The sequence below is a fragment of the Tursiops truncatus genome, chromosome 10 (assembly GCF_011762595.2).
Source record: "Tursiops truncatus isolate mTurTru1 chromosome 10, mTurTru1.mat.Y, whole genome shotgun sequence".
Taxonomy (NCBI): Eukaryota; Metazoa; Chordata; class Mammalia; order Artiodactyla; family Delphinidae; genus Tursiops; species Tursiops truncatus.
The window spans coordinates 967954-982196 of NC_047043.1; the positions used below are offsets into that span (position 1 = coordinate 967954).

The 14243-nt window shown below is 48.5% G+C and overlaps 1 long non-coding RNA gene across 1 annotated transcript in view; it reads right to left on the bottom strand.

Moving 5' to 3' along the window:
- Positions 1 to 7964, bottom strand: part of LOC141279675 (uncharacterized) — a 90706-nt gene extending 82742 nt beyond the window's left edge. The window contains exons 1-2 of the long non-coding RNA XR_012334262.1: positions 7538 to 7964; positions 4122 to 4215 (exon numbers count right to left, since the gene is read on the bottom strand). This is a non-coding gene — a long non-coding RNA (uncharacterized lncRNA). The remainder of the gene's footprint in view (positions 1 to 4121; positions 4216 to 7537) is intronic.
- Positions 7965 to 14243: the final 6279 nt, after the last annotated feature.

A 14243-nucleotide genomic window follows, 5' to 3' on the forward strand; every position in this document is an offset into this window, starting at 1 on the left:
GAAGCCCTGCATCCTCTTTTTTAAAAACTGTAGACCACTTTATTAAAACTAAAATTTGGTAACAAACACCAACATGTGTTACCAAAAGTGTCGTAATTGCTCTGAAAAATGTGCAAGCACATTCACGTTTGGAATCCCTTCTTTTCATCATTTAGACAACGTTTAATTTCCTGCCCTGAAACATGTGGAATATCATTGTAAACAAAGTCTCCTCTGATGGGCTTTCAGGCTTGGGGTCGGTGTTGGGTGCTGAGAACGCATGGACTTGAGTTTCTCGCTCTCCGCGCGGGAGACAAGACACAGCAGCACATGCAGGAATCACGCCTCCTCAACCAGGTGACAAACCAGAGTGACGATCGTCCCCTTCCCCGTGCCCGGTGCCTACGTGACCTTTGCTCTCCACAGTGCGATCCCAGGAATTAACCACAAGAGCTGGTGGTAGCTGCAGGGCTCGCCCTGCGAGCCAGGTCCGCGTTATCACGTGGGCCTCTCACGCTGCCTCTGGGAGGCGGGGCCGCTCATCACCCCCGTGTCCTGCTGACCACACAGAGGCTCAGGGACAGTCAACCTGCCCAAGGTAAAGCAGCCCAGGACCAGCCCAGGTCTCCGGTGCCGGCCCCCCGTGCTCAGCCATCACATGGCTGCCCTTAGCGCCGGCTTCTGCTTATTAACCGGCCGCATTTCCCTTTCCTCAGGCCTAATGCAGTCAGAACTCTGAAACGCAAACTCAGAGTGATGATCACAAAGCCAAATGATACCAACATGCGAAAGACGAGGCTTTCACACTCAGCTCACGCTTGACACTTTCCTACAGTGCATCTCCTCTAAAGACCCCTGCAATTCACTTACAAATTAAGACTGTATATCAACTTGACCCCTAATCAAACACATTTCAGCATTTATTGCAGGTCAAGTTAAGTCGAAATGTGTCATAAAATATTTAAGCTTCCCTGTAAGTAAAAAAGAAAGAAAGAATGGAGCTATTTAATTTTACACTTGAAAGATTTGAGCTCTACAATGCCGTATATTAAAGAGATTTCCCAGGCAAGACAGGACCACCAAGGAAATTAAACTTTCCCTTCTTCATCATAAGTATTTACAAAAGAGAAAAAAAAAAAAAAAAGCACTGAACACTGAAGAAAAACTAGGTTAAAAAGAATGGATGAATTCACATTTTTTTTTGTAGCTGACATTACACACGAAGAGGTTTCAAGCATCAGCAAGAAAATTAGATGAGGTCATCTCTATTGCCTCCCTATTTTTCCTGATTTTTATTGGAAATATATTAAATATACACAGAAAGTATCCTCACTCAGTTCAACAATTATCAATGCATACCTTATTTATATAAATATTTATATAAAACCCACCCAATACTCAGTTCCTTCAATTACTTTGAAGTAAATACAAGGTATATCATTTCACCTAAAAATATTTCCGTAGGCATTTCTAAAATATAACTACTCTTTTGGGGGGAAAAATAACTGCACTATAATTATCACAACTGAAACAATATGACAGTAATTCTCTAGCATCATCTGATACCCAGTCAGCGTTCACATTTCTCTAATCATTTCATGATTTCTTTTCATGGTCTGTTCAGCAGGGTCTGAAGTCCACACATTGTACCCGGCTGATATGTCTCTCAGGTCCTTTTTCATCTCTAGCTTCCCTCTCTTTTTCCTTGAAATGTATTTGTTGAAGAAACCAGGTCATTTGCCTTACAGCACTGTCTGTGTTCTGAGTTTGCTGATTGCATACTGCGGTGTCATTTAAATGTCCCCTGAAATTTGTGTAATTGGTAGTTCGTTTTAGATCCTTTCTGAGATTCAGCATTGCCTCTTCTGAGATTGGTCAACGGTAAGATTTTTCCTTCCTCTCCAAAAGAGCAAATCTATACCATGACCTCAATCTACACAGTGTACAGCTACTGCGGACGAGGATTTTTTCTGGGAAATTCTTTGGCGGGGAGGATACGTAAGGTCCTCATGTGGTCTAAAGGAAAGAGCACGTACAAACCTTAGAGCCCAACAGACCTCGCGGAAGAGCCACGTCCCCTACGAGTTATGTGACCTTGAGCCCAATGGTCACCCCTTGGTTATTTCATTTGGAACAATAACACCTTCCTTCAAAAGCTGTTGCAAAGATTAGAAAGAGCGGCACATAGAGAGCATCAAGCACACCCTAAGTTTCTAATCATGGCTGTTGTTACTGCTCTAGCGCTCCGCAGCCCTCAAGCATGGCTCTGCCCTCTGCCGGGTCCTTTCCCGCTCTGTCTGCTGACCTACATCCCTTTCCAAGCTCCGGTCGCCCACTGCCTTCCCAGGAGGTGCTCCCAAACCCCCAGGCTGAATTACCAGTAGCTCCTCTGTGTACCCGCTGTCTCTTGAGTGATCAGCACTTATCAAACCACTAAACTGTGAGCTACCTACAGATAATGCCTCTGTGTCTTTATTTAAAGTTGTTTTAATTATAAAACATTCCACACATTAAAGTGCAGGAAATATTATACGTAAATACAAACAGTTTCTATATATATAAACTGTTACTTATTTACCCTCTACCAAAATTGGGCAAGTATTAATATTTTATCTAATTGGCTTCATCCTTCTCTCTTTTAAAAAATATAATATTACTGACCTAGATAAAGCCTACCCTTATACGTCATCCCTTTGCTCCTTCCCACAGGAAATGTCCGCCTTAAAGCATATTTTTGTACTTTTATTTCATAAATACGAATTCCTAGTCAAGATATACCATTGCACATATTGGGTCTTTAAGGTTTACATACAGAGTATCAGGCTGTATGTATTCTTTTGCTATTTGCCTTTTTTAAACTAAATTTTATGCTTTTGATTTGTCCATGGTGTAATACGTACCTCTTCTCATTCACTTTAATTGCTGTGTAGTATTCCATTGTACAAATGAATTAAAATCCACTTAGCTATTTCCCTACTGAGGGGCGGCTGGGTTGGCTCCAAACTTTTGTTACTACAAACTGTGCTCCAGTGGCCAGCTGGGGACATCTGTTCACATGTTAGCATTTCCGGCAGGGGTGGGGGGCGGGGCGGGGGGTGTCCTATCTCCATATCCCAAATCCTACAGCACAGTGCCTGAAATATTAAGTGCTCAACCGGTGTTCAGTGAAGGAAGACATAAAAATGTGAAATGTTTCATTCATCCAAGCATGAAATGCTGGTGGGCATAAAACCAAAGCATCACTGGGGCCCAATTAGTAAAGATACAGAGTTCTCCAGGAGCATTTAAAAATGTGAATAGACTGATATTTCGTGGCTGCAGCCACAGAAATTCCTGTTCCAATGAATCACAGGGGAAATGAAAACATAATGCCAGAGAAAAGCCACCATTCCCCAGGTTGACTTTAGCTGTGTATCTAGTTCGGTCCTGAGGACAGACTGTCAATTGTTACCATGGGTGAAATTGAAGGCCAAGTCAACCACAGAGCTCTGATTTAAGGCCATGAGTTGCCAAGGGGTCTAATACCCCACATCATCATGAGGTCTTACTCACTTTCATGGGAATGATCAAAACTGGGCCAGAGCATAAGCAAATACACTTTGCCCCTAAGTGGCTACTGGGACAGATGATGCCACATGTTAGAAGCCAACATCAAGATCACCAAGCTACTTTAAAAACCTGATAATTGATGCTATTTGAGGGAAAAAATACACTCTCAGCTTCTGATACTGCTTAGGAAACTAAATTAGAAAACCTCTCAACTTTGTCATTTTCCAACTTTCCCAGCTATGAGCCTCTCCCGTGCAAAGGCAATACCAAGGACCCATCAACCCAAATTATGAAACCACCTACATCTTCCTTAACCAAATGCTTGGCAGTAGAGATGAGACGATCCTTAGACCACTCAGATCCACTCCCTGGAGCTGAGGATGAAAGTAACCCTCCCTGAGGCACAGGCTGCACATGGGAAGGTGGATGTCTGAATGAATTTAAAGTCCAGCTACAAGGAAAGAAGGAGGAAATAGATCTTGGGTAGAGAACCAGCAGTGTCAGCAACAGTCCACCCCTTTAGCTTCCCCACATCCCTATGCACGCCTCTTGCCCTGATTTAAGATGCTCATGCCTACATGAAGTATACTCACTCCTGCTCCAAATCTAGGATCTCTGAGTGATGTGCAGGCTTCATCTTCAAGTTCCTTCTCATGCTCAAGCAATGCACAGAAAAAACCAAGAGTGCTGCAATTAAAAAACAAAAGCCATTGGAATATATCATATAGGCCGGCTTTTCCCACTAGTCATTGGCTGAGTGATGGGATGGTGTAGCAGGTTGAGGGCCTTGGCCAGAAGAGCAGATCAAAATCTCCAACAGTCTCAGAGTGCTTTGAGGATAACGCCCCACTAGAAAGAAGGAGTCTAAAACAAACAGGTCTCCAGCTCAAGACATTTGTCAAATTTTGAAGCTGCAGGTAGCAACAGGGGGAAGAACTAAGATACAACTTCTACACGGCAAAACAGTTAGAATTCAAAGCTGAGAAAGGCCACACTCAAAGGACAAGGATAAACCAGAGCTGAACCAAGTTTTCCAGAAACCTTGGAAACCAACCCAGCCTCAACCCAGCTCAATCTCTGCTTTCATTGAAGGAATCATCCCTTTATTCTTCATGCTACGTGGAAAAAAATAAAGACCTTTGCTGATGAAGGGTATTATACGGCATGACTGAGGTTCTTTCATACACGTTCAGGCACACAACAAAGAGCCAGGAAGATGTGACCAACAACCAAGAGAATATAAACAATAAAAGCAGACGACGGAACATCCAGGTTTTGGAGAGCGCAGAGAAGAATATTAAAATATTAAAGAAATCAGTGTAAACGATGGATGGAAATCAATGAAAAATGGTTAATTCGACAATTAGAGTTAGAATATATACAAAACAATCAAAGGGACATTCTAAAACTAAAACGCACAATACCTAAAATTAAGAGCCCACTGGGTCGGGATAACGGTAAGCTGGAAACAAGAGAAGTGAAATTGAAGACAAGTAAATAGAGAAATATATTAACTGAAACACAGAGAGGAAAAATAATACTATAAAGAGACACATGGGGTACATAGTCAAAAAACATAATATCATGAGATCGAAGTCCTAGAAGGAGAGGAAAGAGAGATTGGAGCAGAAGCAATACATGAAGCAGAAGACATAAGAGGCAGGAAAGTTCCAAAACTGGTGAAAAGACATCAAACCACAGATCTGAAAATCTCAGGAACCCCAGCGGGGTAAATCAAAGAAAACCATACCTAGGCAAATCAGAGTCAAAGTCCTGAAAAACCTGAGAAAAGTGAAACTCAGATAACTAGCCACAGTACAAAAGACACGTTATCTCCAAAGAAGCAACAGTAAAACTGATGGGCTAACTTCAACAGAAACTATGGAAACCAGAACACAATAGAATGATGTCTTCAAAGTGCTGAAAACCAACCTAGAATTTTATACTCTGTAAAACTGTTCTTTGAAAGTTAAAATAAAGACACTTTACAGACAAAGGCTGAGGGAATTAATCACAAGCATACTGGCACTCTAAGGAATACTAAAGGAAGTTCTTTGGGTTGAAGGAAATTTATCATAGATGGAAACATGGAACTGCAGTAGGGAATAATGAGCACTGGAAATGACGACGGCCACTCGCTGTCTTGATTACTGTAGCATTGAGGTGAGTTCTGAAGTGTGAGTCCTCTAACACTGTTCTTTTCCAGGAATGCTTTGGTTATTCTGGGTCCTTCAAATTTGCATATGAATTTGAGATCAGGTTGCCAATTTCTTGAAACTATGCAGCTGGGATTATGATACAAACTGCTTTGAGTCTATATGTCAGTTTGGTGGATATTGTCATTTTAACCATGTCTTCCAATTCATAAACATCGGATGTCAGTTCTTTTAAAACGTATTTCAACAACGTTTTGGAGTTTCAGCACACTGTATAAGTTTTTCACTTCTTTTGTTATATTTATTCGTAAGTATTCTTTTTGAGGCTACTGTAAATGGAATTGTTCTCTGAATTTCATTTTGATTGCTTCTAGCATATAGAAATGCAATTAACTTTGTATATTGATCTTGTATTCTGCAACTTAGCTGAACTTGCTTATTAGTTCTAATAGGTTTTTAGTGCAGTCCCTAGGATTTTCTATATATAAAATCATGCCATCTACAAACAGACATAGCTTCATTCTTCATTTTCAATATGGACGCCTTTGATCTTTCTTCTTGCTTAATTTCCCTGGCTAAATTCCCAGTATAAGGTCAGACAGAACTGGCAACAGCAAATATCTCTGCCTTGTTTCTGATCTTAGGTGGAAAGCACTCAGTCTTTTACACTAAGTATGGTGCACTTAGCTGTGCGTTCTTCACAGATGTCCTTCATCAGATTGAGAAAATTCCCTTCAATTCCTAATTTTTGAGTGTTTCTATCATGAAAGGGTATTGACTTTTGTCAAATACTTTTTCTGAATTGATTGAGATGATGATGTGGCTTTTGCCCTTTGTTCCTTTGATATACTGTACTACATTAATTTTTTTTATGTTAAACCAAAAATTCTGGGACAAATCCCACTTAGCTATGGTGTACAATCCTCCTTTATATGTAGCTGGATTCAGTTTGTAGGGATTTTTGTTAAGGATTTTTGCATCTATATTCATAGGAAATATTGGATTGTAGTTTTCTTATTTGTCTTTGTTTGGTTTTGGTATCAGGATAATACTGACCTCATAAATGAGTTGTTAAGTGTGCCTTTGTTTTTTTCTTTTTTTTAAAATTTGTTTTAAATCTATTTTTAGAGAGTTCAAAAGTAAAGCTTTCTGGACCTGGGCTTTTCATTGTGGGAAATTCTTTTTATATTTCTTTATTTATTTGGTTGCGCCGGGTCTTAGTTGCAGCCCGTGGGCTCCTTAGTTGAGGCTCGATGGCTCCTTAGTTGTGGCACATGACTCTTAGTTGCGACATGCATGTGGGATCTAGTTCCCTGACCAGGGATCGAACCCCTGCATTGGGAATGTGGAGTCTTATCTACTGCTCCATCAGGGAAGTTCCGTTTGTGGGAATTTTTTAAATTACTAATTCAGTCTCTTTACAGGCAGTTTTTGGACGGAAGTACAGTGAGAGCATCACGGCCACCCTCGTTCTAGATAGTGTGGTGTGGACGCTGGAGAGGACCAGGCTCAGGAGCTGTCTGGTGGCCGAAGGATCAACAAGTGGTATTTCATGGGGATTAGATTTGGACAGGCTGGCGGACCCGGCTCCACACGGAGGCAAAGGCGACCTGAGCGGAACGGGCACTTCCAGTCGCCAAGGACTGCCCCCTTCTGACTTCTGTGCTGCTACCTTCCCTCGGGCGAGAGGGGCTCCCCGCCCCGCCTGTCACGCGGCATGCAGGTGCGTCACCATGTCTGCTGCCTCTTCGGAGGAAAAGCCAGAAATTCAAGTTTTCATTTTTAACTTCCTGATTTTTCAAAAGAATGACTTAGCATGTTGGGAAACAGCATGTGAATCCAACAAAACATACCTGCAGAACGCATCTGAGCTGCAGTGACAGGTTGCAACCTCCGGGTGACAAGGCAGTTGTCCTTACGGCGTGTGGCCACGGCCAGGCCTGCTCTTAGGAAGCCCCTCGCAGACGGAGTGGGCTGCTGGGCCCGGCACCCCACGGCTCACCCCAGCGCCCCTCGTCCCAGGCGTGGGGGACGTGCTCCCTGAGGAGCTGAACTGTCACCTCCTGTGGTCCTGTCTGCCGTCCCTGGCGCTGACGGGCTGGAAACAGAGATGGCCGTGAGCACCCAGGCGATCGTTCCTCCGGGCTGGCAGACAGCCCACGCGAGAGTCTGTCCAGGCCGGGAACTCGCCAGGCGACCCGCAGGGGCCAGCAGAGCTGTCGCCGTCTGCCTCCGCCAAGTTCCTGTTCTTTTCCCAGCTTATTCTCCCCTGCAAGAGTGAAGCAGAGTAAGGCAAGCTTGCGCTAACTGAGCCCTGGTCCCAATTCCTGCCCACCTCAGGCCTGGGCCTGATGTGACGGCCTGGAACAGGGAGGGAGACTTTGCATAATCCTCATCGGACTGCTTCCTCTGAACCCACCACGGCGCAAGTTGCCCCCTCCCAGTAGACACACGACAGGCCTCACACGCGGTGGGTCGAGCAGCACAACCGGTAGACCCAGGCCCTCTCCTTCTCTCCTGAGGAGCTGGTGACCACAGCCGGTCAGGGACCGGCGGGCAGCTCAGCGGAGGGGAAAGAGCCCCTGACTGATGCTCTCACAGGGGACAGCGTTTCTACCTGGGAAACTGGGGGGTGGGCAGCGCTTCTGTTCCATCGGGAAGACAGCCAAAGCCCCAAAGCATCCGGACCCTGGTAGCCGCCCTGCCCTAACATTGACTCCCCCGCAGGCCCGAGAGGCCAGGGTCTCAGAGCTTCAGTCCGCACGTGCTCGCCTGCAGAAAGGAAAGGATTCCAGGAACACAAAGTGTTGTCTTTCCAAAAACAGCAAGCCCAGATGCCTTATTCCGAAAACTTTCTTCACACCTGGAGCTCAGCCTTCCCCATCCAGCGCGGGCTGGGGGTGCCGGCCGGGCTCTGCTGGGAAGCGGGCAGTGCTCCCCACCTGCGTGAGGAGCGAAGGTCTTGATGAGGAACGTGTGCGTTTCCAGGGGCTCGGAGCAGGCGTTTCTGGGCGGGGTCAAAGGAGGCTGCCAGGGAGCCCTCTGCCAGTCTTGTTTTCTCTGAACTTCTGGCCCCAGTGGGGAAAGGATATTGAAACTTCATTTTTTTTTTTTTAGAAGATGTTGGGGGTAGGAGTTTATTTATTTATTTTTTCTGTGTTGGGTCTTCGTTTCTGTGCGAGGGCTTTCCCTAGTTGTGGCAAGCGTGGGCCTCTCACTATCGCGGCCTCTCTTGTTGCGGAGCACAGGCTCCAGACGCACAGGCTCAGTAGTTGTGGCTCACGGGCCCAGCCGCTCCGCTGCATGTGGGATCTTCCCGGACCGGGGCTCGAACCCGTGTCCCCTGCATCGGCAGGCGGACTCTCGACCACTGCGCCACCAGGGAAGCCCGGAACTTCATTTTTAATTTTCAGTTATGGTCCACATGCTGAAGGGTGACAGCCCGGGATTTAGAAAACCAAGCCGTGAAAAAGACCTGAAATGCTATGTTCAAGGCTGGTCAGCCAGCCTACGATTCCTTCCAGGACACAAGCCCAAAGGCACAATCTGGGACGGTGATACATTATTCTATGCCAGTGACGTCGCACAGTTAGGACAACCCTGTTCACACCCCCAAAGTTGTGAGTGTGTATCAATACTTCAGTCTGCAGGTTACCTAATGATTTCTACAGGGCTTTCCCACTTGGACGTGACGGACCCTCATCTCTCAGCTCTCCCCACGCTATCATTTGAGGAGTAAGCCTGGGGCCTTGACTGTATTTCTTTGAGGCCAGTTTGTGAAATGATGCGTAGACCAACCAGTCCTGGCAATAATCGAAAGAGGGGAAGTTGGAGAGAGAGACAGCCAGGCTCAGAATCAATCATCGCTCAGTGGATACCTTAACCACCAGTAACTCAAGAAAGCAAAGCTCTTCAAGAACGAACAGCTCGTGTCTCTCACTGGCACCGCTGGGGGATTCCAGAGAAAAACTGGCGGCCGCAGGAAAGCTACCAGATCCCAAAGGGTCTTGTTAGATGCTCAGGGCTTTTCTTTTCTTTAAAGTTGAATCATCAGGTTCGTAGAGACAGGCAGCAGAATGGGAGTTTCCCAGGGCTGCAGGGACTGGGGAGGGGGGTAGTGTTTAATGGGGACAGATTTGCAGTCTTACAAGACAAGGAGCTTTGGAGATCTCCCGTTAAGTAGACTTAACACTACCAAACAGTTAAAAATAGTTAAGGTGGTAATTTTTATATTATGTATATTTTGTTATAAAAAATGAAAAAAAGAAGAGTTGAATTAGCTGCCAACATACACAAGTGAAGACATCACTGTTACAAATCTCGGCTCCCCGCTGCCCTTCTGTGCGGCCAGATCACGTGATACGGCGGGGTGCCCGCCTGTGGGGCTGTGAGTGACAGCCCCGGGTCAGCTGCGTGGCTCTGCCTGTCACATCCCAAGTTCCTGGGTCTCAGACTCCTGTGCTGGAGCAAATGGAACACACTCTCCACACCTGCCCCAGAGCAATTAAGATGCAAAACTTTAGAAAAGTTCTTTACTACACGCTCTTAGCTGTGCTTGACAAATAAATTAGGCAAATAGCAAATGTGGTCCCACGGGAGGGCAGCACAGGCTGGCCGGGCCGCACTCAGAGGGGCTTCTGTGTCGCCCCTGCAGCCGAGGTCCCCCTCTGCCGCTGCTCCAGGCCAGCCGCCCTGCCTGCTTCTGCAGACTTGGGGCCACTCAACAGGTCCTGAGGGACGAAGGGCACTTCATCCTTCGCCACTTCGTCCTCCTTCCTCCTTCCAGGACACTGCCTCCCGGGAGCCCCAGGCCTGCAGCCAGGACCCTGAATGGGGACAGTGTGTGATCTCAGAGGGCCCACTCGTCTGCTCCTGGGAAGCAGGAGCCCAGCCCACCAAGGGCCAACTTTGGGGAAGATCTGTGGTGTGGAATCTGTGCCCTGGAAGCAAAGGTGAGTCCCCTGGCTGGTCGCTGCCAGCAATCACAGGCTACCAAGACACCTCGGGGGGTGACAGCCAGGGGCCCCCAGCCCCCGGCCCCGCCCGGAGCAGCCGTGCACAGTCACCCCTCTCTGGGGCCCAGAACGTTCCTCCCTGTGCAGTGTTTGCAGATCCAAGGACGGGTCCCAAGTCCCAAATAAGGAAGAATATCTGCAAACGGGCACCGAAGGAAAAGGAATAAACTGTTGTGACGTTGAGTTCGGCCGTCAAAGCACTTGGAAAGGCCCCCAAGCCTGACATTATTTTTCCAAGTTGTGGTCCTTAAGGTGTTGTCCAAAAAGTGTCCGAAGGACCCAGGGAAGGACAGAGAGGCCTCGGTACCGTCTGTGTCAAGATGTCCCTGGAAGAACAAGCAGGGAGTCCTAAGGGCGAACGCAGGGACTAGCACAGGGAGACTTGGGCCCGGGGGTCTGGGTGCCCACATTTCACAGTGACAGGGACCTTTAGAAGTGGAGCTGGCACGTGGCACAGAGCAACCCGACTTCAGAAGCCATCAGTGGGACTTATGTTTTCATTTATGTTTTACTATTTTATGCAGAAATTCCTGGTTCTGGACGGCTCACAGAGGGAACCACAAGAGGAAATGGGTGAGCTGTGAGGGGCAGAGGATTGAAAACCCTAGGTTTTCCAGAAGAAAACCTGCAGTGTTTCCTGCATCTCTACGTTGGAATTTATCACTCGTCCAAGCACAACAGATAACGGAGCGGGGTATTCCGCCACCTCTCCGAACACAATACGGCCACGCGTCCTAAGCCCGCCGCTCCCAAAACCTCATGTCCGCCTATGAAGGGTCCGTCTGCGGTAACCGTCTCGCACCAGGTACATCCTGCTGCTGTCACTGAGCAGGTACAGTGCTTTCCATTGCTACGTGGGCTTTGAACAGACCATAAATCCACGGATGAACTAGGCAGATTTTGACCACATTTCTTTCCACAAAGGCGAGGGGAGCCACGATGAATTTAAGCCTAGAGGCCTGCACAGGAAAATCCTACAGATTCCTTCTGCATAAATTGAGGATGAGACGTGCGGAGGATGCCCAGCGAGTTCTCGCTTACCCCCAGATGCCCAGGTCGTGTAATAGCTCTTTGGACGAATGGCTGGGAAAGCTCAGCCTTCCTCGGTTCTGGTCCAGCGCACCAGCGACCGCCCACGGCTGTGGCTGAGCCACTCCCCTTCCGGGGCTCAGATGCCTGGTCCCTAAATTAGGCCCTGTAGGTTTCCTGACCTAAGACTCCGTGATTTTGTCTTTAATTTGCAGGAGGCAGGGAATAAAGATCAGATAATACCTTGGAAGAAATGGGCAAAAAAGTTGGAAGAGAAGTTGTTGCTGGGGGTGATGGCAGCCAGCCCTATCTGCCTTAACCCCAGGGAAGAGGGATCCCTCTTTGCTTTGAGATCAGAGCTCAGCCTTTCTAGTTCCCAGAGAGATGCTGCAGCCTGAATCTCGCAGCCCTGGTGGGCAAAGAGAACTTGGCCTGAAGTGCGTCATTCCCCCAGCTGCAAAGAGCCCCGTGTTAGGCATGCCTTCCTTCACCTGGGAGGAAGGCACCTTATCACCACATTCAAGGGGAGAGGAGGGGAGAGAGGCCACATTATCATTAGTTAATTTCTGCTCTTGTGACAGGTACAGAGAAACAATGGGAAGATGACGTGGGGAAAGCAAAGGTTCCAGGAAAGGTCCAGGTGTATCACTGAACAGTGAAGTCCTTATAAATAAATGATGTCATATAGTCACAAAGGGGTTTTTAAAAAGCCTTATGCTACACCGGGTGAACACAAAGAGGCCAAACACTGCGTGCCTAACAAGGCTGTCTTTATTCCGTGGATCCCAACGCTTCCTTCAGCCTCTAAGGAGACCGCAGACGCTCTGGAGCACCCCAAGTTCAGAGGAACATCGGGACACTGGAAGGCTTCCAGGAAGGAGCCGCCAAGTGAGTTACAGGCTGCAAAGGGCAGCGTGACAGGAGAGGGTCAGCCGCACGGAGCCCCAGGTAAGCACGGCGCTCTGAGCCCACCGGCACCAGCACAACCCGCAAATAATCACCAGGATCCCCGTGAAGGTTCCCCTTCTCCCCAGAACTGGGGCCGGGCAGCTGCAGACCACACCTGGGCTCTCGGCCAGAGAGCCCACAACATAGTTATAACCTGCAGATCCAGGGGCCACGGCTGCTGGCCTGAGGGACGGAGATTAGCTGTCGGCTGCCAGAGACACGGTCCCACGGGGGGTGACCAGCCAGGCAGAGTGGTGTCCGGGTCAGTGCAAGGCACGCACCGGCGCCCTCGCCTCTGTCCCCTCCTCCCACCCAGCCCTTCCCCTCGCTCTCCTTCCCTCCCTTCCCCCTCCCGCCGCCACAGTGACGCCCGCTCGCTGGCCTCCCGTTCCATTCGCTGCTTCAGTCCGGGGAGTAATGAGATGTTACAACAGACCGCCCTTGAGGCCTCCGTGACCCTGCAGACCAGCCTCCAAGACCACAGGGTCTGCAAAGACGCGCAGCCAGCACACCGCCAGGGTCACGGGAGAGACCGTGGAGGCCACTGCACCGCCTCGGTCCTGCCCACCTGCCGCCCAGCCTGCATCTCGCACCGCAGTGTGGGTCAGAGGTCAAGGATGCAGTCTTCTGGAATCCTGGGTCTGTCCTCTTCCACTTACGCAGCCTGAGCCTGTCTTTCCCTCAAATGCACAACCTCTTACCCTAAATTTAATTTTTTAAAAACCCAGAGGCAGCAAGATGTGGGAGAGTTACTTCATCTTCGGTGTTTGAAATCAGTGATCTGAAAACACATGGCTTTCAGGTGCACTAACGTGGCCATTACCTGGGGCAGTTTACAGATGAATTACTCATGCTTCAGGAGAAGCTCTCCCGAGTCTTTTCTTTCCTTTTTTTAACAATCCTGTGTTGACTGAGAACAAGCAAGGAAACCAGCATGGAGAACACCGTTAGCCAGCCCACCTGGAGGGACAGGTGCGCGGCTCCACCTGGCCTGGGGGGCAGCCCTGGAAGCTTTGCCATTACAGGCCCCTCACCCCTGGGAAGCTAAGGTTCTACCAGGGTCTTCCTAACCCGTGTCCACTCTTCTTCCTTAGAAAGAAACCTCATAAACGTGACAACCATCCTATAGTTCAGATTTGGTCAGGGTTCCGGGTCCACCTGTGATCCCATGATCGGCGGTTGTCTGTGATGTAAGGACACAGGACGGAATGTCTGCTGCCCCCAGACATGGAGTGTGGACGGGTGGACGGAAAGGCAAGCCGTGCGGCCAGAATTCAGTGCCGACTTGGGGTTGGAGCTGCTCCTACTTCTCTGCCTCCTTCCAGCTCTTCTGCGGCTTCCCCAGGACCCCCGGAGCCCAGGCCTCCTCCTGCCACCTGCACCCCGTCTTGCAGGCTCTGCAGCTGCGGTGTGAGGTTCCACAGGGCCCCCTGCTCACCCTGTGTCACAGGAGCAGTTGGGTAAAGCTGGAGGGGCCACCGGAGGAATCCAGGCCCAGGCGGATAAAGGCCAATGTCCTACGAGACAGTGGAGGAGACAAAGGGCCCGGGACCCAGAGGGCCCCGAG